The sequence below is a fragment of the Schistocerca gregaria genome, chromosome 9 (genome assembly GCF_023897955.1).
Source record: "Schistocerca gregaria isolate iqSchGreg1 chromosome 9, iqSchGreg1.2, whole genome shotgun sequence".
In the NCBI taxonomy this organism is placed as follows: domain Eukaryota; kingdom Metazoa; phylum Arthropoda; class Insecta; order Orthoptera; family Acrididae; genus Schistocerca; species Schistocerca gregaria.
The window spans coordinates 79,991,998-80,013,910 of NC_064928.1; positions in this window are offsets into that span (position 1 = coordinate 79,991,998).

Genomic DNA, 21,913 nt, shown 5'->3' on the forward strand with positions numbered 1-21,913 from the left:
GATTGTCCTAATGTAACAGACACGCGAAAAAGTCTCACGCTAAAACTTGTGGGTGGTAGTGGCCCTTTTTGTGTTATCGAATGATCTATACTGCTTTTCTGGAGGGCTCTAGCTTCTAGCTTTTAACATGGGCTGGGGGTGGTCCTTGACGTACCTGAGACGCGAAAAAGTCTCACGCTAAAACGTGCGGGTGGTAGTCGTACAGGTAGGCTGGCCCGTCTGTCCCTTATCGTAGGGCCTTCTAGCTTAACACGGTTCTGCTCTCGGCTTCTGTCCTCGTTTCTGCCCTCGGAACTGCGTCTGCCTCACGGTGGGAAGGTACGACATGCATTTAGGCATTCTTGTGTTAGTCTGTGGCATTCCATTTGCTCACTCGTTACTTGTATTACTTTGGTTAATTTAATGACACGATTTATTCGGAGCTATGTGACATACTACTGGATTTGCTTATCATGTCAGGGTTTTCATGGAAGGTGTTGGATTTGCCTGACACCTTACACGAGGGTTGAGTGAAAAGTAATAAGGCCTCCACCTTTGTTGACTGGGTTTGGATTTCTTTTTTTTTTTTTCGCTCATCACAGTCCGCCACGAATTCCTTACCGATGCTAACCTCTTCATATCAGAGTAGCACTTGCAACCAATGTCCTCAATCATTTGCTTGACGTATTCCAATCTCTCTTTTCCTCTACAGTTTTTGCCCTCTACAGTTCCCTCTAGTACCATGGAAGTCATTCCCTCATGTCTTAGCAGATGTCCTATCATCCTGTCCCTTCTCCTTATCAGTGTTTTCCACATATTCCTTTCCTCTCCGATTCTGTGTAGAACCTCCTCATTCCTTACCTTATCAGTCCACCTAATTTTCAACATTCGTCTATAGCACCACATCTCAAATGCTTCGATTCTCTTCTGTTCCGGTTTTCCCACAGTCCATGTTTCACTACTATACAATGCTGTACTCCAGACGTACATCCTCAGAAATTTCTTCCTCAAATTAAGGCTGGTATTTGATATTAGTAGACTTCTCTTGGCCAGAAATGCCTTTTTTGCCATAGCGAGTCTGCTTTTGATGTCTTCCTTGCTCCGTCCGTCATTGGTTATTTTACTACCTAGGTAGCAGAATTCCTTAACTTCATTGCCTTCGTGACCATCGAGCCTGATGTTAAGTTTCTCGCTGTTCTCATTTCTACTACTTCTCATTACCGTCGTCTTTCTCCGATTTACTCTCAAACCATACTGTGTACTCATTAGACTGTTCATTCCGTTCAGCAGATCATTTAATTCTTCTTCACTTTCCCACAGGATAGCAATGTCATCAGCGAATCGTATCATTGATATCCTTTCACCTTGTATTTTAATTCCACTCCTGAACCTTTCTTTTATTTCCCTCATTGCTTCCTCGATGTACAGATTGAAGAGTAGGGGCGAAAGGCTACAGCCTTGTCTTACTCCCTTCTTAATACGAGCACTTCGTTCTTGATCGTCCACTCTTATTATTCTCTCTTGTTGTACATATTGTATATGACCCGTCTCTCCCTATAGCTTACCCCTACTTTTTTCAGAATCTTGAACAACTTGCACCATTTTATATTGTCGAACGCTTTTTCCAGGTCGACAAATCCTATCAACGTGTCTTGATTTTTCTTTAGCCTTGCTTCCATTATTAGCCGTAACGTCAGAATTGCCTCTCTCGTGCCTTTACTTTTCCTAAAGCCAAACTAGCGCATTCTCAATTTTCTTTTCCATTCTTCTGTATATTATTCTTGTAAGCAGCTTCGATGCATGAGCTGTTAAGCTGATTGTGCGATGATTCTCGCACTTGTCATCTCTTGCCGTCTTCGGAATTGTGTGGATGATGCTTTTCCGAAAGTCAGATGGTATGTCGCCACACCAACGTGAATAGTCGTTTTGTTGCCACTTCCCCTAATGATTTTAGAAATTCTGATGGAATGTTATCTATCCCTTCTGCCTTATTTGACCGTAAGTCCTCCAAAGCTCTTTTAAATTCCGATTCTAATACTGGATCCCCTATCTCTTCTAAATCGATTCCTGTTTCTTCTTCTATCACATCAGACAAATCGTCACCCTCACAGAGACTTTCAATGTATTCTTTCCACCTATCTGCTCTCTCCTCTGCATTTAACAATGGAGTTCCCGTTGCACTCTTAATGTTACCACCTTTGCTTTTAATGTCACCAAAGGTTGTTTTGACTTTCATGTATGCTGAGTGTGTCCTTCCGACAATCATATCTTTTTCGATGTCTTCACATTTTTCCTGCAGCCATTTCGTCTTAGCTTCCCTGCGCTTCCTATTTATTTCATTCCTCAGTGAATTGTATTTCTGTATTCCTGATTTTCCCGGAACATGTTTGTACTTCCTCCTTTCATCAATCAACTGAAGTATTTCTTCTGTTACCCATGGTTTCTTCGCAGCTACCTCCTTTGTACCTATGTTTTCCTTCCCGACTTCTGTGATGGCCCTTTTTAGAGATGTCCATTCCTCTTCAACTGTACTGCCTACTGCGCTATTCCTTATTGCTGTATCTACAGAGTTAGAGAACTTCAAACGTATCTCGTCATTCCTTAGAACTTCCGTATCCCACTTCTTAGCGTATTGATTCTTCCTGACTAATGTCTCGAACTTCAGCCTACTCTTCATCACTAATATATTGTGATCTGAGTCTATATCTGCTCCTGGGTACACTTTACAATCCAGTATCTGATTTCGGAATCTCTGTCTGACCATGATGTACTCTAATTGAAATCTTCCCGTATCTCCCGGCCTTTTCCAAGTATACCTCCTCCTCTTGTGATTCTTGAACAGGGTATTCGCTATTACTAGCTGAAACTTGTTACAGAACTCAATTAGTCTTTCTCCTCTTTCATTCCTTGTCCCAAGCCCATATTCTCCTGTAACCTTTTCTTCTACTCGTCCCCTATAACTGCATTCCAGTCGCCCATGACTATTAGATTTTCGTCCCCCTTTACATACTGCATTACTCTTTCAATATCCTCATACACTTTCTCTATCTGTTCATCTTCAGCTTGCGACGTCGGCATGTATACCTGAACTATCGTTGTCGGTGTTGGTCTACTGTCGATTCTGATTAGAACAACCCGGTCACTGAACTGTTCACAGTAACACACCCTCTGCCCTACCTTCCTATTCATAACGAGTCCTACACCTGTTATACCATTTTCTGCTGCTGTTGATATTACCCGATACTCATCTGACCAGAAATCCTTGTCTTCCTTCCACTTCACTTCACTGACCCCTACTATATCTAGATTGAGCCTTTGCAGTTTCCTTTTCAGATTTTCTAGCTTCCCTACCACGTTCAAGCTTCTGACATTCCACGCTCCGACTCGTAGAACATTATCCTTTGGTTGATTATTCAATATTTTTCTCATGGTAACCTCCTCCTTGGCAGTCCCCTCCCGCAGATCTGAATGGGGGACTATTCCGGAATCTTTTGCCAATGGAGAGATCATCATGACACTTCTTAAACTACAGGCCACATGTCCTGTGGATACACGTTACGTGTCTTTAATGCAGTGGTTTCCATTGCCTTCTGCATCCTCATGTCGTTGATCATTGCTGATTCTTCGGCCTTTAGGGGCAATTTCCCACCCCTGGGACAAGAAAGTACCCTGAAGCTCTATCCGCTCCTCCGCCCTCTTGGACAAGGCTGTTGGCAGAATGAGGCTAACTTCTTATGCCGGAAGTCTTCGGCCGCCAATGCTGATTATTTATCAAAATTTAGGCAGTGGCGGGGATCGAACCTGGGACCGAAGACGTTTCTGATTGTACACGTGGTCTAGGGGTAGCGTCTTTGATTCATAATCAGAAACGTCTTCGGTCCTGGGTTTGGATAGGAATATTTTAATACATAAAACGCAGAAATAACCCTTAGAATGTGATCTCTAATTACCAATATTCGCTTTTCCACATAATCACCAGCCGATTGGATACATTTCTGAAAACAATGAACAAGTTTTCTGAAGCCGTCACGGAAGAAGTCAGCAACCACAGCCTCACAGTTCTCTCAACGTCTTCGTCAGAAGCATAATGATGTCCCCGCAGATCGTCTTTCATTATCGGGAACAGATGGAAGTCAGACGGTGCTAAATCTGGAATATATGGAGGATGCCGTACGGTGGTGAGATTCAGTCTCTGAAGTTCTGCTGTGGTGGCACGTGAAGTGTGTGGTTTGACACTGTTATGCTGCAAGAAAACATTTCCCTTTTCCTTTCGGACCCTTGTTAGCCGTCGACTGTGCTTGCAGTTTCTTTCTGAGTGATACGACGATCGTCCTGAGTCAATCTGTCAACATTTTGCTTGTGAAACTCGGTGGTTGCTGTCACAGGACATCCAACACTTTATTTGTCACGCAGGTCAGATGTTCCCGACTTCACATCTTTAAACTTACTTGCCCAACGACCCACAGTACTCACATCACAACAATCACCGTAAACTGCTTTCACTCTCTGATGAATCCCCTTCGGGCGGACACCTTCTGCTGTCAAGTATTCAATGACTGCAAGCTGCTCAAATCGCACTGACCGACCGTCAGCACAGGGTTCCAAAAAAATGGCTCTGAGCACTATGGGACTTAACATCTGTGGTCATGAGTCCCCTAGAACTTACAACTACTTAAACCTAACTAACCTAAGGACATCACACACATCCATGCCCGAGGCAGGATTCGAACCTGCGACCGTAGCACTCGCGCGGTTCCGGACTGAGCGCCTAGAACCGCTAGACCACCGCGGCCGGCACAGGATTCCATATTTTACACTGTAACAACATAACCGTTCAATGCTAAGACTTCCCGACCACTAGAGAGGAGGCTACGGAACAAGCCAGTACCTGCCGCATACAACTGTTGAACGGTGACGAAGGTGGAGGCATTACTTTTCAGTCAACCTTCGTATCAGTATCTGAGTGCTTATTATTTCCATAGAGAATAGCAGAATCCTACAGAATGTAAAGAATAGCCTAAAGTTGGCTATACTGTTTTCTATAGTCACTGTAATATTTAGTCTATGTAATGGAGAGTTCTGAGACACTCCTTCCGCAAATTGCTGCAGATTTAGGTGCTGGGCCATCAACAATTACCAGCGTGTGAACTATTCAACGAAGCATCATCGATATGGGCTTTCGTAGCCGAAGGCCCACTCATGTGCCGTTGATGACTGCACGACACAGAAGCTTTACGTCTCGCCTGCGCCCGTCAACGCCGTCATTCGACTGCTGATGACTGGTAACATGCTGCCTCGCAGGACGAGTCTCGTTTCAAACTGTATCGAGCGACTGGACGTGTACGGATATGGAGACAATATGACGAATTCAAGGACCCGCATGTCAACAGGTGACTGTTCAAGCTGGTGGAGGCTCCGTAATGGTGTGGAGTGTGTGCAGTTCGAGCTATATGGGGCCCCAGATACGTGTAGATACCACTCTGACAGGTGACACGTACGTAAGCGTCTATCTGATGACATGCATCAATTGATGCCCATTGTACATTCCGAGGGACTTGGGCAACTCCTACAGGAAAATGCGACACTTGCTCCGGGAACATTCTTCTGAGATTAAACACTACCGCTGACCACCAAACTCCCAAGACATGAAAATAATTGAGCACATCTGGGATGCCTTGCAACGTGCTGTTCAGAAGAGATCTCCACGCCCTAGTACTCTTACGGACTTATGGACAGCCCTGCAGGATTCATGGTGTCAGTTACCTCCAGCACTACTGCAGACTTAGTCGAGTCCAAGCCATGTCGTGTTGGGGCAGTTTTGTGTGCTCGAAAGGACCCTACACGATATTAGGCAAGTGTACCAGTTTCTTTGGCTCTTCAGTGTAAGAAAGATATAACATCTAGAAATTCTATGTATATCTTGAGGTGACGTAACTCACAGAACACACATCACCAACACCGTAATCACGCCGTATTTGTGAATGTGAGTATTTATTGCCCTGCAGCGAAGTTTATTCATAATTTCGAAACTTTCCGAAAGTTTGTCTCGCTGACACACCCCGCAGTGTGATGAGCCAGAAAAAAAGTTTATCGCTTATATCTTTATCGCTGCTCATGCAGTAAAACGTCCCCATCAGGCAAATCGTTTTAATTCAGGTCCTCTTTGGTACTAACTCTATTCGCAACACATTTTGCAGACAGTACCTGCATATACCACTGAACGTACCTGGAAAATAATTTAGTTTGCCACACACAGTTCAGGAGATGTGACGTCATAAATGATGACACGCATGATATACTAAATTTTGCTTAAAAGCGAAGAGCAAACTACCCAGACTATACTAATCAGGTATTTAATGTTCAGACCACTTAGAGACATCCAACAAACTTCGAACATAATTTCAAGCCTTTTTAAACCTTCCCTCATTTATATATTTAACATAGTAACTCCTTTTGAAAGAAATCGGGAGTTCGAACCCGTTTTACACACTTTAAGAAATTAGTGGTTTAATGGTATTTCACTAATAGAACCAAGTTTATTTTACTGGATGATGAATGTTCCACAGAAACCTAATTAACATCGGGTGCGTCCGAAGAAAGCGTAACAGGACTAATATTTTCAGTAGACGAGGAGAGTCGTTAAAAAAATAATGCCCCACAATTTTTTCTCAGGACACAATTTTTTTTAATAGTTAAAATTTTATGAAAATATTAGTCAAGACTACTTTTACATACACTATTTTCCCACATACTCTGCAATACGTTCTATGGCATTGATATGTTACTTTATAAATGTATAAAAAATTGGCCCCAATTTTAATTAACGCCTGAAAATATTATAAATAGTTTGACATATGCAAATAAATTTATATATTAACTAAAAGAAACGATGTACCACTGAGATGATGCATTTTTAATTATTCATAAATTTTACTGTAAACAAGTATCTATGAGTTAAAATGTGTAAAGAAAACTCTGTCAAACAAGTGTAGTAGGTACATTCGTTTGTCTAAGCATATAAAAAAGCGCAACGCGACTTGTTCGCTCTCTTCTCTTTTGCCCTCTGCAACCAAGATAAGCTGTGTGTGTACGCGTTTATTGAATAATTATGTTAGTCTTTTGTTAAGTAGCTATGTTTCATTTGAAGATTCCTTTCCTTATTATTAAAGTTATATGCGATTTTTTCATGCATTTTTGCCCAGTTTCAGATTGCATTTTCAGTGATCTTTTTGTCTCAAAATCCGGGCAGCGTTATTACGTGAACTGTGTTATATAAGGATCGGCCACTGGCCTCCACAAAATGTCGTCTACCAACTACACTCCTGCAAATTGAAATAAGAACACCGTGAATTCATTGTCCCAGGAAGGGGAAACTTTATTGACACATTCCTGGGGTCAGATACATCACATGATCACACTGACAGAACCACAGGCACATAGACACAGGCAACACAGCATGCACAATGTCGGCACTAGTACAGTGTATATCCACCTTTCGCAGCAATGCAGGCTGCTATTCTCCCATGTAGACGATCGTAGACATGCTGGATGTAGTCCTGTGGAACGGCTTGCCATGCCATTTCCACCTGGCGCCTCAGTTGGACCAGCGTTCGTGCTGGACGTGCAGACCGCGTGAGACGACGCTTCATCCAGTCCCAAACATGCTCAATGGGGGACAGATCCGGAGATCTTGCTGGCCAGGGTAGTTGACTTACCTGTACACCTTCTAGAGCACGTTGGGTGCCACGGGATACATGCGGACGTGCATTGTCCTGTTGGAACAGCAAGTTCCCTTGGTAGAACGATGGGTTCGATGACGGTTTGGATTTACCGTGCACTATTCAGTGTCCCCTCGACGATCACCAGAGGTGTACGGCCAGTGTAGGAGATCGCTCCCCACACCGTGATGCCGGGTGTTGGCCCTGTGTGCCTCGGTCGTATGCAGTCCTGATTGTGGCGCTCACCTGCAACGCGCCAAACACGCATCTACATCTACATCTACATCTACATCCGTACTCCGCAAGCCACCTGACGGTGTGTGGCGGAGGGTACCCTGAGTACCTCTATCGGTTCTCCCTTCTATTCCAGTCTCGTATTGTACGTGGAAAGAAGGATTGTCGGTATGCTTCTGTGTGGGCTCTAATCTCTCTGATTTTATCCTCATGGTCTCTTCGCGAGATATACGTAGGAGGGAGCAATATACTGCTTGACTCTTCGGTGAAGGTATGTTCTCGAAACTTCAACAAAAGCCCGTACCGAGCTACTGAGCGTCTCTCCTGCAGAGTCTTCCACTGGAGTTTATCTATCATCTCCGTAACGCTTTCGCAATTACTAAATGATCCTGTAACGAAGCGCGCTGCTCTCCGTTGGATCTTCTCTATCTCTTCTATCAACCCTACCTGGTGCGGATCCCACACTGCTGAGCAGTATTCAAGCATTGGGCGAACAAGCGTACTGTAACCTACTTCCTTTGTTGTCGGATTGCATTTCCTTAGGATTCTTCCAATGAATCTCAGTCTGGCATCTGCTTTACCGACGATCAACTTTATATGATCATTCCATTTTAAATCACTCCTAATGCGTACTCCCAGATAATTTATGGTATTAACTGCTTCCAGTTGCTGACCTGCTATTTTGTAGCTAAATGATAAGGGACCTATCTTTCTATGTATTCGCATCACATTACACTTCGCTACATTGAGATTCAATTGCCATTCCGTGCACCATGCGTCATTTCGCTGCAGATCTTCCTGCATTTCAGTACAATTTTCCATTGTTGCAACCTCTCGATACACCACAGCATCATCTGCAAAAAGCCTCAGTGAACTTCCGATGTCATCCACCAGGTCATTTATGTATATTGTGAATAGCAACGGTCCTATGACACTCCCCTGCGGCACACCTGAAATCACTCTTACTTCGGAAGACTTCTCTCCATTGAGAATGACGTGCTGCGTTCTGTTATCTAGGAACTCCTCAATCCAATCACACAATTGATCTGATAGTCCGTATGCTCTTACTTTGTTCATTAAACGACTATGGGGAACTGTGTCAAACGCCTTTCGGAAGTCAAGAAACACGGCATCTACCTGTGAACCCGTGTCTAAGGCCCTCTGAGTCTCGTGGACGAATAGCGCGAGCTGGGTTTCACACGATCGTCTTTTTCGAAACCCATGCTGATTCCTACAGAGTAGATTTCTAGTCTCCAGAAAAGACATTATACTCGAACATAATACGTGTTCCAAAATTCTACAACTGATCGACGTTAGAGATATAGGTCTATAGTTCTGCACATCTGTTCGACGTCCCTTCTTGAGAACGGGGATGACCTATGCCCTTTTCCAATCCTTTGGAACGCTTCGCTCTTCTAGAGACCTACGGTACACCGCTGCAAGAAGGGGGGCAAGTTCCTTCGCGTACTCTGTGTAAAATCGAACTAGTATCCCATCAGGACCAGCGGCCTTTCCTCTTTTGAGCGATTTTAATTGTTTCTCTATCCCTCTGTCGTCTACTTCGATATCTACCATTTTGTCAACTGTGCGACAATCTAGAGAAGGAAGCACAGTGCAGTCTTCCTCTGTGAAACAGCTTTGGAAGAAGACATTTAGTAATTCGGCCTTTAGTCTGTCATCCTCTGTTTCAGTACCATTTTGGTCACAGAGTGTCTGGACATTTTGTCCATACGACCATCATTGGCACCAAGGCAGAAGTGACTCTCATCGCTGAAGACGACACGTCTCCATTCGTCCCTCCATTCACGCCTGTCGCGACACCACTGGAGGCGGGCTGCACGATGTTGGGGCGTGAGCGGAAGACGGCCTAACGGTGTGCGGGACCGTAGCCCAGCTTCATGGAGACGGTTGCGAATGGTCCTCGCCGATACCCCAGGAGCAACAGTGTCTCTAATTTGCTGGGAAGTGGCGGTGTGGTCCCCTACGGCACTGCGTAGGATCCTACGGTCTTGGCGTGCATCCGTGCGTCGCTGCGGTCCGGTCCCAGGTCGACGGGAACGTGCACCTTCCGCCGACCACTGGCGACAACATCGATGTACTGTGGAGACCTCACGCCCCACGTGTTGAGCAATTCGGCGGTACGTCCACCAGGCCTCCCGCATGCCCACTATACGCCCTTGCTCAAAGTCCGTCAACTGCACATACGGTTCACGTCCACGCTGTCGCGGCATGCTATCAGTGTTAAGGACTGCGATGGAGCTCCGTATGCCACGGCAAACTGGCTGACACTGACGGCGGCGGTGCACAAATGCTGCGCAGCTAGCGCCATTCGACGGCCAACACCGCGGTTCCTGGTGTGTCCGCTGTGCCGTGCGTGTGATCATTGCTTGTACACCCGTCTTGCAGTGTCTGGAGCAAGTATGGTGGGTCTGACACACCGGTGTCAATGTGTTCTTTTTTCCATTTCCAGGAGTGTAACTCACCGGTCTGATATACTGGCGGTGCTGTAAGGCAGAGTTCAGCATGATTACACTACTGGCCATTAAAATTGCTAGACCAAGAAGAAATGCGGATGATAAACGAAGATTTATTGGACAAATATATTATACTAGAACTGACATATGATTACATTTTCACGCAATTTGGGTGCATAGATCCTGAGAAATCTGAACCCAGGATAACCACCTCTGGGCGCAATAACGGCCTTGATACGCCTGCACATTGAGCCAAACAGTGATTGGATGGCGTGTACAGGTACAGCTGCCCATGCAGCTTCTACACGATACCACAGTTCATCAAGAGTAGTAACTGGAGTATTGTGACGAGACAGTTGCCCGGCCACCATTGAGCAGACGTTTTCAATTGGTGAGAGATCTGGAAAATGTGCTGGCCAGGGCAGCAGTCGAACATTTTCTGTATCCAGGAAGGCCTATACAGGACCTGCAACATGCGGTCGTCCATTATCCTACTGAAATGTAGGGTTTCGTACTAATCGAATTAAGGGTAGAGCCACAGGTCGTAACACATCTGAAATGTAACGTCCCCTGTTCAAAGTGCCATCAATGCGAGCAAGAGGTGACCGAGACGTGTAACCAATGACACCCCATACCATCACGCCGGGTGATACGCCAGTATGGCGGTGACGAATGCACGCTTTCAATGTGCGTTCACCGTGATGTCGCCAAACACGGATGCGACCCTCATGATGCTGTAAACAGAAACTGGATTCATCCGAAAAAATGACATTTTGCCTTTCGTGCACCCAGCTTCGTCGTTGAGTACGCAATCGCAGGCGCTCCTGTCTGTGATGCAGCGTCAAGGGTAACCGCAGCCATGGTCTCCGAGCTGATAGTCCACGCTGCTGCAAACGTCGTCGAACTGTTCGTACAGATGGTTGTTGTCTTGCACACGTCCCCATCTATTGACTCAGGGATCGAGACGTGGCTGCACGCTACGTTACAGCCATGCGGATAAGATGCCTGTCATCTCGACTGCTAGCGATACGAGGCCGTTGCGATCCAGCACGGCGTTCCATATTACCCTCCTGAACCCACCGATTCCACATTCTGCTAACAGTCGTTGGATCTCAACCAACTCGAGCAACAATGTCGCGACACGATAAACCGCAATCGCGATAGGCTACAATCCGACCTTTATCAAAGTCGGAAACATGATGGTACGCATTTTTCCCTCCGTACACGAGGCATCACAACAACGTTTCACCAGCAACGCCCCTCAACTGCTGTTTGTGTATGAGAAATCGGTTGTAAACTTTCCTCATGTCAGCACGTTGTAGGTGTCGCCACCGGCGCCAACCTTGTGTGAATGCTCTGAAAAGCTAATCAAATGGTTCAAATGGCTCTGAGCACTATGGGACTTAACTTCAGAGGTCATCACTCCCCTACTTAAACCTAACTAACGTAAGGACATCACACACATCCATGCCCGAGGTAGGATTCGAACCTGCGACCGTAGCGGTCGCGTAGTTCCAGACTGTAGCGCTTAGAACCGCTCGGCCACTCCGGGGGGGAAAAGGTAATCATTTGCATATCGCAGCATCTTCTTCCTGTCGGTTTAATTTCGCGTCTGTAGCACGTCATCTTCGCGGTGTAGCAATTTTAATGGCCAGTAGTACAGAAAAGAGAGGAAAATTTTTCTGTGACATGTTTTATCATTTCAATAGTACTGTTTCCAGCAAAGCAAGAAACATTCATGTAATGTTGTCAACCAGTATTTACCAATTATTCATTGAGTTCTTAAATCTCGTGTTATCTAGCAGAGATAAAATCTATTTACATTCCATTATAACTAATTAACTCATATCTATCCAAACAATAATAACATAAAATGTCTAATTTTTTATAGTCTTTTAATTAGAAACGCTACAGCGTTACCCCAGCCTTGTGTGAGATGGACTATTTCCTGTTGGTAAAAGCTCTGGTCCTGTTCGCGTAGCCTAGTTGTCGCAGCACGAGTTACAGAAAGCACACAGCATTGGATTCAAATGGTTCCAACAGCTGAGGTGGAAAGGCTCTTCTTTGATGCTTGTAGTTTGTTGTGAGCACTCGTAAAACTCATCTTGAGGACGGGTTTGTATATGCAAAGGTTGATCGTTCCGATTCTCGCGGATACCTTGTAGAGGCGGTGCCGAGTTTCGATGTGCCGGACTGCACAGACACACGGATTCTTGCGATTCGTCACGTCCCGAGCAGTGGTTGTGACGGTACGTCCCGAACCTGGCCGATCATAGGGTTCCGTTTCTGTACTTCCTGACGCTTTAACTCTCTCCACCCCATCGCCTAACTGCACTGCTCTCAAATCCATTACGATATACTGCATACAGATGTTTGTAGTTGTTGACCACCCTTTCTTTCCCACCGACTAAGGACTCAATTGCAGCACTTTGTTCATAACGAGTGTCTTGAGCCCTACAGGGTGTCCCAAAAAGAATGACCCGATTTTAACATGTAATAATATTGAGACAAATGTCACTAGGTAACTGAAACAGCGCTAGATGTAGACTGCACGGTCTAGAGTTTCAGAAAAAATACCGATTACAACGGGTACAAGCTCTTCGAGATACTGACAAAGAGAAGCGAGTGGACTTTAGCAATGCTATTCTCGAGGATGTGGAAGATGACACTTTTATGTCACGGTTGATATTCAACGATGAGGCAACTTTCCATATTAGCGGTAAGGTTCAGCGTCATAATGTGCGTATATGGGGACCCGAAAATCCTCATGAAACAATTGAACGTAATTCACCAAAAGTGGTTGTTTTTTTGTGCTGTTTCGCAAAGCAAGTTTTATGGACCCTTCTTTTTGGAGGAAGAAACCGTAACACGACAATCATATCTTGCAATGCTACCGAACTGGTTATTGACAAACTGCCTATTTTTCTACGATTTTATGACTATATAATAGGTATTACGGCTCGTACAAAAGCTTACAAACAATTGTTTCGTAAATTTGGTAGTGGAACAGGAAAGGAAATGGTTAGTTGTTTCAGCAAATACTAACCTCCATGCATTTATCAGTGACTTGTCGGTTATGTATATACATTACTCAGTCTACTATTTATTTAATAAACTAGGAGCAAGTACGTAAAATGCGTTAAGTAAATATTTCAAAGTGTCAACAGTCGGAAAAATTGTGCTTTAGGTCACAAAAACGAGAAAATAAATACTCAGAAATCGCAGGAAAAAAAGGACGAATTATCACGGATATAATCGCTAATGTGTAGCAAATTCGGTGTTTTTCGGACACTTGCAAAAGTACTAGCGTACTGTCAAGTTGTTTTGCAAGACTATCACTGCAAAAATGTACGTCAGTCTGTGTAATACTATAAAGCGCCGCATCATACCGAAAACTACAAAAAATCGAGTGCATCTGAAATGTGACACCTATCGCAAAGAACCAGAATGCAATATCACTTGCCCTTAAAAGTTAAGTAGCTGTTTTGTTCCCGATATCAGATGGATACTGTTAAAATGTCCGCGCAACATATATAAATAACCCACGACACGTACGAAAAGAATACAACACAAAATCTGTTCTGCGCACGTGAATGCTCACTCCAGAGATATTTACTCTATGCTCACAATGGGTTATTGTAACACGACAATCCTATCTTGCAATGCTACCGAACTGGTTATTGACAAACTGCCTATTGGCTTGTGTCTCGGGTTCTTCGGCCGACGTTCATCTAATGATTTTACTGATGTTTCGAAAGCACAAGTGGCTGGAATTGTCAAAGCCTCACCCTCCATTGCCGGTGGTGAACTGGAGCCGAGCTCGCGGCCGCAGACTATATGTACCTGGCGCGCCAACGTCCGAGGGCTTCTCCGCGGTCAATTTCCGGTGCGGTTCCCCTCTTGCTACCTGCGACGGTCGTTCGCTGCAGTACGGGAAGCCGGGATCCGTTTACCTTAAGGCTTTCCTCTTTCTTGTTCAAACTGTCCGCGTGTTTTTGTATTTCTACAGCTTCTCTGCACAAGCGAGTGTGATAGTGCTTCTCTACAGTCATAACTTCGGTGAGTGTGCTGTCCGTGTGCAGAATTATGAAGGCGCGCTGTCTGTCTGAGTTTGACCGAGGACAGAGTGTGATGACTCTGAGGCTCGGCATAAGCGTTTCGGGAAACAGTACGACTTGTCGGGTGTTCGAGGAGTGCTGTGGTGAGTGTCTTCGACGCGTGGCGAAACCAGGGTGAAACCACGTCCAGACTCGTGCAGTTGGCAGCCACCCCTCATTACAGACGGTGGACGTCGTTGGTAAACAGACTGGTAAAGCTAGACAGGCAGCGAACTACGAAGGAACTAATGTCGGGCCCTAATGCTGGGCTGAACACACGATGCACCGGTCACTCCTACCGATGGGCCTCCACACTTGGTCACCAGTGGTTGTAACAATGTTAGCACCACGATATCGACACCTATGACTGAAACGGGCATGTTACAGTCAGAATTGGACGTGGTCTGATGAATCCCGATACTTTCTTCATCATCCAGATGTAAGAGCGATAATCCGTCATGTTCCTGGGGAACAGCTTGTAACTAGGCTCTTTAGGTTTTTATGTTGGTGACGCCATGTAGCGCTCTATATGAAAATCACTGATTGTGCTCCTGTGAAGGCTGTGGTTGGTTTGCATTGTTGGAGTAATATTCGCCATTGTAGCGTTGGGCAGTTGGCTGTTAACAGCGCGTAGCGTTGCGCAGTTGGAGGTGAGCCGCCCGTAATGGTGGATGTGGGGAGAGAGATGGCGGAGTTTTGAGAGCGGATGATCTGAACGTGTGTCCATCACACAGTAAATTTGTAAGACTGGATGTCATGAACTGCTATATATATATTATGACTTTTGAACACTATTAAGGTAAATACATTGTTTGTTCTCTATCAAAATCTTTCCTTTGCTAATTATGCCTATCAGTAGTTAGTGCCTTCAGTAGTTTGAATCTTTTATTTAGCTGGCAGTAGTGGCTCTCGCTGTATTGCAGTAGTTCGATTAACGAAGATTTATGTGAGGTAAGTGATTTGTGAAAGGTATAGGTTAATGTTAGTCAGGGCCATTCTTTTGTAGGGATTTTTAAAGTCAGATTGCGTTGACCAGAATAGGTAATGAGCGAAATGTCTGAGTACGTTCAGTTCTGCTCAGCTGTTTGAAAATCAAATAATGTAAGAGGTTTATCTGCGTAGTAATTCATTAAATTTTCTAAGCTCCTTGATACCTGTACTGCAGGACAGACACAAGCTGGTGGCTGCTCCGCTACGCTCTGGGGGAACATTCACATGGGCATGCATGGGTCCAGTGGAGCTCGTGAAAGGGACCACGACAGCCAAGGAGTATCGTACACTGCCTACAGACCACGTGCACCCATTCATGTCGATCACGTTTCCCAACGGCAGTGGCATTTTTCAACAACATGCCATGTCACAAGAGCAGGAGTGTGATGGAGTGGTTTGAGGGATGCGCTGGTTCCCTAAATCGCTACATCTGAACCCGATAGAACACGTCTGAGACTGAACATGGTTCAGAGCTTATCGTCTCCTCCCAAAATGTACGGTAATTAGGCGACTTTGTACATATCTGGTACTACGAGTAACTCCGTACAGCAACCTGCCAAGACTTCATTGAATCTGTGCCACACGAGGTGTCGCCTGTTATCCGATCCAAAGGTGGACACACCAGCTACTACGTAGGTGGTCATAATTTTCTAGCTGATCAGTGTATATGAAAGACTAGCGCAATTACTAAATATCTAGAGGAATTGATCTTCTTCTCCCCACCCCCTGCTCTCTGTCTCCTCCTCTCCCCTCTATCTCCTCCTCCTCTCCATCTATCTCGTCTGTCACTTGCTTCCCCTCTGTCAACCTCCTTTTGCCCTCCTCCCCCCCTCCCCCCTAACCCAAATCTCTCTCGACTCCCACCTCCATTCTCTCTCTGACCCTGAGCCTTGTTTATTGTCATACACAACGAAATATTGATTGACAACTGAAGTGACTTACAACAAATGGGTAAATCGGTTGGATTCATTGGTATTTGGTCCTGCTCCAGGATCCGTTATGACCCTTAATGACAGTGTTTGCCAAAGTTTTAATCCGCAAACGATAGGGCAGCAAAGTTGATGTAATTCCGATTCAGTAGGAATAGTCTAATCACAAGCCAATAACCCATTGTGAGCATAGAGTAAATATCTCTGGAGTGAGCGTTCACATGCGCAGAGCAGATTTTGTGTTGTATTCTTTTCGTACGTGTCGTGGGTTATTTATATATGTTGCGCGGACATTTTAACAGTATCCATCTGATATCGGGAATAAAACAGCTACTTAACTTTTAAGGGCAAGTGATATTGCATTCTGGTTCTTTGCGATAGGTGTCACATTTCAGATGCACTCGATTTTTGGTAGTTTTCGGTATGATACGGTGCTTTATAGTATTACACAGCCTGACGTACATTTTTGCAGTGATAGTCTTGCAAAACAACTTGACAGTACGCTAGTACTTTTGCAAGTGTCCGAAAAACACCGAATTTGCTACACATTAGCGATTATATCCTGATAATTCGTCCTTTTTTCCTGCTATTTCTGCGTATTTATTTTCTCGTTTTTGTGAGCTAAAGCACAATTTTTCTGACTGGTGACACTTTGAAGTATTTATTTAACGCATTTTACGTACTTGCTCCTAGTTTATTAAATAAATAGTAGACTGAGTAGTCTATATACATAACCGACAAGTCACTGATAAATGCATGGAGGTTAGTATTTGCTGAAACGCCTAACCATTTCCTTTCCTGTTCCACTATCAAATTTACGAGAGAAACAATTGTTTGTAAGCTTTTGTACGAGCCGTAATATCTATTATATAGTCATAAAATCGTAGAAAAATAGGTCTACAGAATCAAGCCTTAATTATAATGCGTCTCGAAACTTTTAACATATACAGTGCCTCATACTAATATGATAACTATAATTAGAGCTACGTGGTATGTACCCATAAAAAGTTACTATCCCTCCTTTCATATATTTTTCTTTGCATCCGTAGCAACAACAGTAATTCACCATCGCTATTACACTATTAACAAATGGTGTAACACAATAAAAACTCTTGATAATATATACTTCAAACCCTGCGGAAAGGACAGAGGCACAGTGAAGTCCCGAGAACACGAGCCAATCCAGAGGTTAAATGTTGACAACATGCGCAGAACGCAATACTCACTTCAGACGTCTTCAATCATGTTTAACTGCAAAGAATACATACAACACGAAAATTAGTCCAAATTTAAATAGATAGCTATTGTTAAAATTGACTGCGAGAAAGAAAACGAAACCGCATATATTCACAGCAAATCATACACTTTTTTTGTCTTAGTGAGTTTTAAAAGAGTACCCGTAAATTGCTGTTTAAAAATACACAGAATTTTTCGAAGCCTTTGTTGCTCGGCTTGCGTTTGTTCATCGTCCGACACCGCGCACGAGAAAAATTTCTCGTCTGAAGGAAATATACATAAACGCCTGGCCAGACAGCATCCAGCCTGCCGTTGCGACGGACGGGTGCGCGATTGTCTTGGCGTTAGACGACTTGGAAGCTTCACCTAGGACACGTTATCTTTGTGCGAGTTTTTTCAAGTGCTGAAATGAGTGGCCCGGACGAGGAAGAGCTCCTGCTCGCACTAGCGATACGAAATGCCACCAAGAAGACGAGATGTTGGATGCACGACATTAATAGCAAGACAGAAAGCGTAGGAGAATGCCATCGTCTGTGTACTGAACGAAGATACGTTCTTCAAATATATTCGTATGTCGGGAGAATGTTTCGAGGAACTACATCGCCCGATAGAAAGGTAGCAGCGAAAAGTGCACAACGAACTGGAGAAAGCCAATTGATACAAGGCACAGACCAGCCATTTGTTTGAGGTAAGTTTTACCATTTGTGGCCTCTTTGTGCTTCATGCAGAAGTCATACGAATTATTGCATTTCAGTTTTGCTGTATCACATAAAAGGTTCGGCGGAAGAAAGTGCTATCCCACAATGTAGTTACGAGTCGAGTGATAAATTTATCTGCAGTGTTTATGAATACAGCAAACGATAGTAACATCTAGTTCCGTATGTCCCGCTAGAGAGAACTTTCTACTGAGTAGATTGTTTTGTTTCATTGTATTCATAACACTGTCATTGAATTTAAACACTCAAATCCTTGGTCGTTAACTTATCTATTCGTTCTATCGGCATAATTTATTTTAATCTTTTCCAGACATCTGGCTACAGGTGACAGTCACCAGGCCATAGCTTTTTCTTTTCGGTTGGGACTTCCAACTGTCTCAGAAATTGTGAAAGATGTGTGCCTTGCAATATCGACTGTTCTATTGTTTACCTACTCCTCCAACAGAGATGTGGAAGAAATCTGAAGGAGGATTTCTAGAACTTTTGGGATTTCCGAACTGCCTTTGAAACATAGACGGGAAGAATTTCAGACTAAAATGCCCGAAGGTTAGTGGATCCCAGTTCTTCTGTTATAAACAATTCTTTTCGCTAGTTCTCCTGGCGATCGTTGATGCATACTACGAGTTCTCAGTCGTTGATATTGCAAGTTAAGGACGTCTCAGTGACAACACTATTTTTGAGAATTCAGCTTTCTATCAAGAGTATGTCGAGGGCAAAAGTATTCTACCTCCAAATCAGGATCGCGTGTATCGTACAAAAAGTTGTATTCTCTCACCTCCTCTAGCTGCGAGACAAAAACTGCCTCATACCTAGGGTGACCAGACGTCCGGATTAATCCAGACATGTCCTCCTTTTTAGCTCTTTGTCCTGCGTTTTCACAATGTTGAGCGTAATACAGTTAATGAATTTGTTGGAGTTAATTACAATCAAGTACTGTCTCATGTGAAGACTAGGTGGCTGTCTCTTTTTCCAGCCATTGAAAGGATACTGGAAATGTACGCTGCTCTGAAACCAAACCACCAAAGATTTTGTTTCAAGCCGGCCAATGTGGGCGTGCGGGTCTAGGCGTTTCAGTCTGGAACCGCGTGACCGCTACGGTCGTAGGTTCGAATCCTGCCTCGGGCATGGATGTGTATGATGTCCTTAGGTTAGTTAGGTTTAAGTAGTTCTAAGTTCTAGGGGACTAATGACCACAGCAGTTGAGTACCATAGTGCTCAGAGCCATTTGACCCACTTTTTGTTTCAATTTTTTGAGAACAGGATGAGTTAAGCTTACTTATGGTATTTGCATTCATTGGTGTACAAGTATTCTGGAATTAGAAAAGGAGTGGTTGATGTCAATATGTAACGTGCTTGAAGACCGGTTAAGTGAGAAATTCATTTGCCTTAAGGTCAAGCAGATCCGGAAAATGGCAACAGAGGAAGGCTTCGAGAAAGAAGCCAAACTTTTTATGGAGGAAGCTATTTTACTTTATCATTCATACCATGAATATGGGAATAGGTGGCTCTGTATGTTTGAGGGCTTCTCATGTTGCAGATGGCTGTCACTTAAAAAAGATTTTTGCTACAGTGATGATGAGAGAAGCCTTGTATATTTGCAGGAGAAATGTAAACCCTTTGAAACTGAAGAAGCAAAATGTTTTGATCAGTTTTGCAATTTCAGGCAGTTTCTAAAAAGGAATAATGATCATCCAGGACTTTATTTTATAGTAACAAAGGGATAACGTTTTTTGTGACAGTAAGTCAGTTGACTGTCACTCAGAGTTGCTGAAACTTGCTCAATACTTTTTCAGTAATTCAGGGCATATAATAATAATGCTGAAAGAATATTTTCTCTAATTACCACACAGTGGACTGATGAGCGGAATATATTAAAAATTGAATCAATGAAAGGTCTGTTTATGGTCCAATATAATTTAAAAAGAATTTTCGTGTGTGTCATTTCTGCAAAAAATTCGTTCCTTCGAGAAGTATCTATAATTGTTATGTCTATAAATAATAAACTCAGTTGTGCGACTGGATTCGTGATTTCCTGTTAGGAAGGTCGCAGTTCGTAGTAATAGACGGCAAATCATCGAGTAAAACTGAAGTGATATCAGGTGTTCACCAGGGAAGCATCTTGGGACCTCTGCTGTTCCTGATCTCTATAAATGACCTGGGTGACAATCTGAGCAGTTCTCTTAGACTGTTCGCAGATGATGCTGTAATTTACCGTCTAGTAAGGTCATCCGAAGACCAGTATCAGTTGCAAAGCGATTTAGAAAAGATTGCTGTATGGTGTGTCAGGTGGCAGTTGACGCTAAATAACGAAAAGTGTGAGGTGATCCACATGAGTTCCAAAAGAAATCCATTGGAATTCGATTACTCGATATATAGTACAATTCTCAAGGCTGTCAATTCAACTAAGTACCTGGGTGTAAAAATTACGAACTTCAGTTCGAAAGACCACATGGATAATATTGTGGGGAAGTCGAGCGAAAGGTTGCGTTTCATTGGCAGGACACTTAGAAGATGCAACAAGTCCACTGAAGCGACAGCTTACACTACACTCGTTCGTCCTCTGTTAGAATATTGCTGCGCGGTGTGGAATCCTTACCAGGTGGGATTGACGGAGTACATCGAATGGGTGCAAAAAAGGGCAGCTCGTTTTGTATTATCACGTTATAGGGGAGAGAGTGTGGCAGATATGATACACGAGTTGGGATGGAAGTCATTACAGCATAGACGTTTTTCGTCGCCGCGAAATCTGTTTACGAAATATCAGTAACCAACTTTCTCTTCCGAATGCGAAAATACACTCCTGGAAATGGAAAAAAAGAACACATTGACACCGGTGTGTCAGACCCACCATACTTGCTCCGGACACTTCGAGAGGGCTGTACAAGCAATGATCACACGCACGGCACAGCGGACACACCAGGAACCGCGGTGTTGGCCGTCGAATGACGCAAGCTGCGCATCATTTGTGCGCCGCCGCCGTCAGTGTCAGCCAGTTTGCCGTGGCATACGGAGCTCCATCGCAGTCTTTAACACTGGTAGCATGCCGCGACAGCGTGGACGTGAACCGTATGTGCAGTTGACGGACTTTGAGCGAGGGCGTATAGTGGGCATGCGGGAGGCCGGGTGGACGTACCGCCGAATTGCTCAACACGCGGGGCGTGAGGTCTCCACAGTACATCGATGTTGTCGCCAGTGGTCGGCGGAAGGTGCACGTGCCCGTCGACCTGGGACCGGACCGCAGCGACGCACAGATGCACGCCAAGATCGTAGGATCCTACGCAGTGCCATAGGGGACCGCACCGCCACTTCCCAGCAAATTAGGGACACTGTTGCTCCTGGGGTATCGGCGAGGACCATTCGCAACCGTCTCTATGAAGCTGGGCTACGGTCCTGCACACCGTTAGGCCGTCTTCCGCTCACGCCCCAACATCGTGCAGCCCGCCTCCAGTGGTGTCGCGACAGGCGTGAATGGATGGACGAATGGAGACGTGTCGTCTTCAGCGATGAGAGTCGCTTCTGCCTTGGTGCCAATGATGGTCG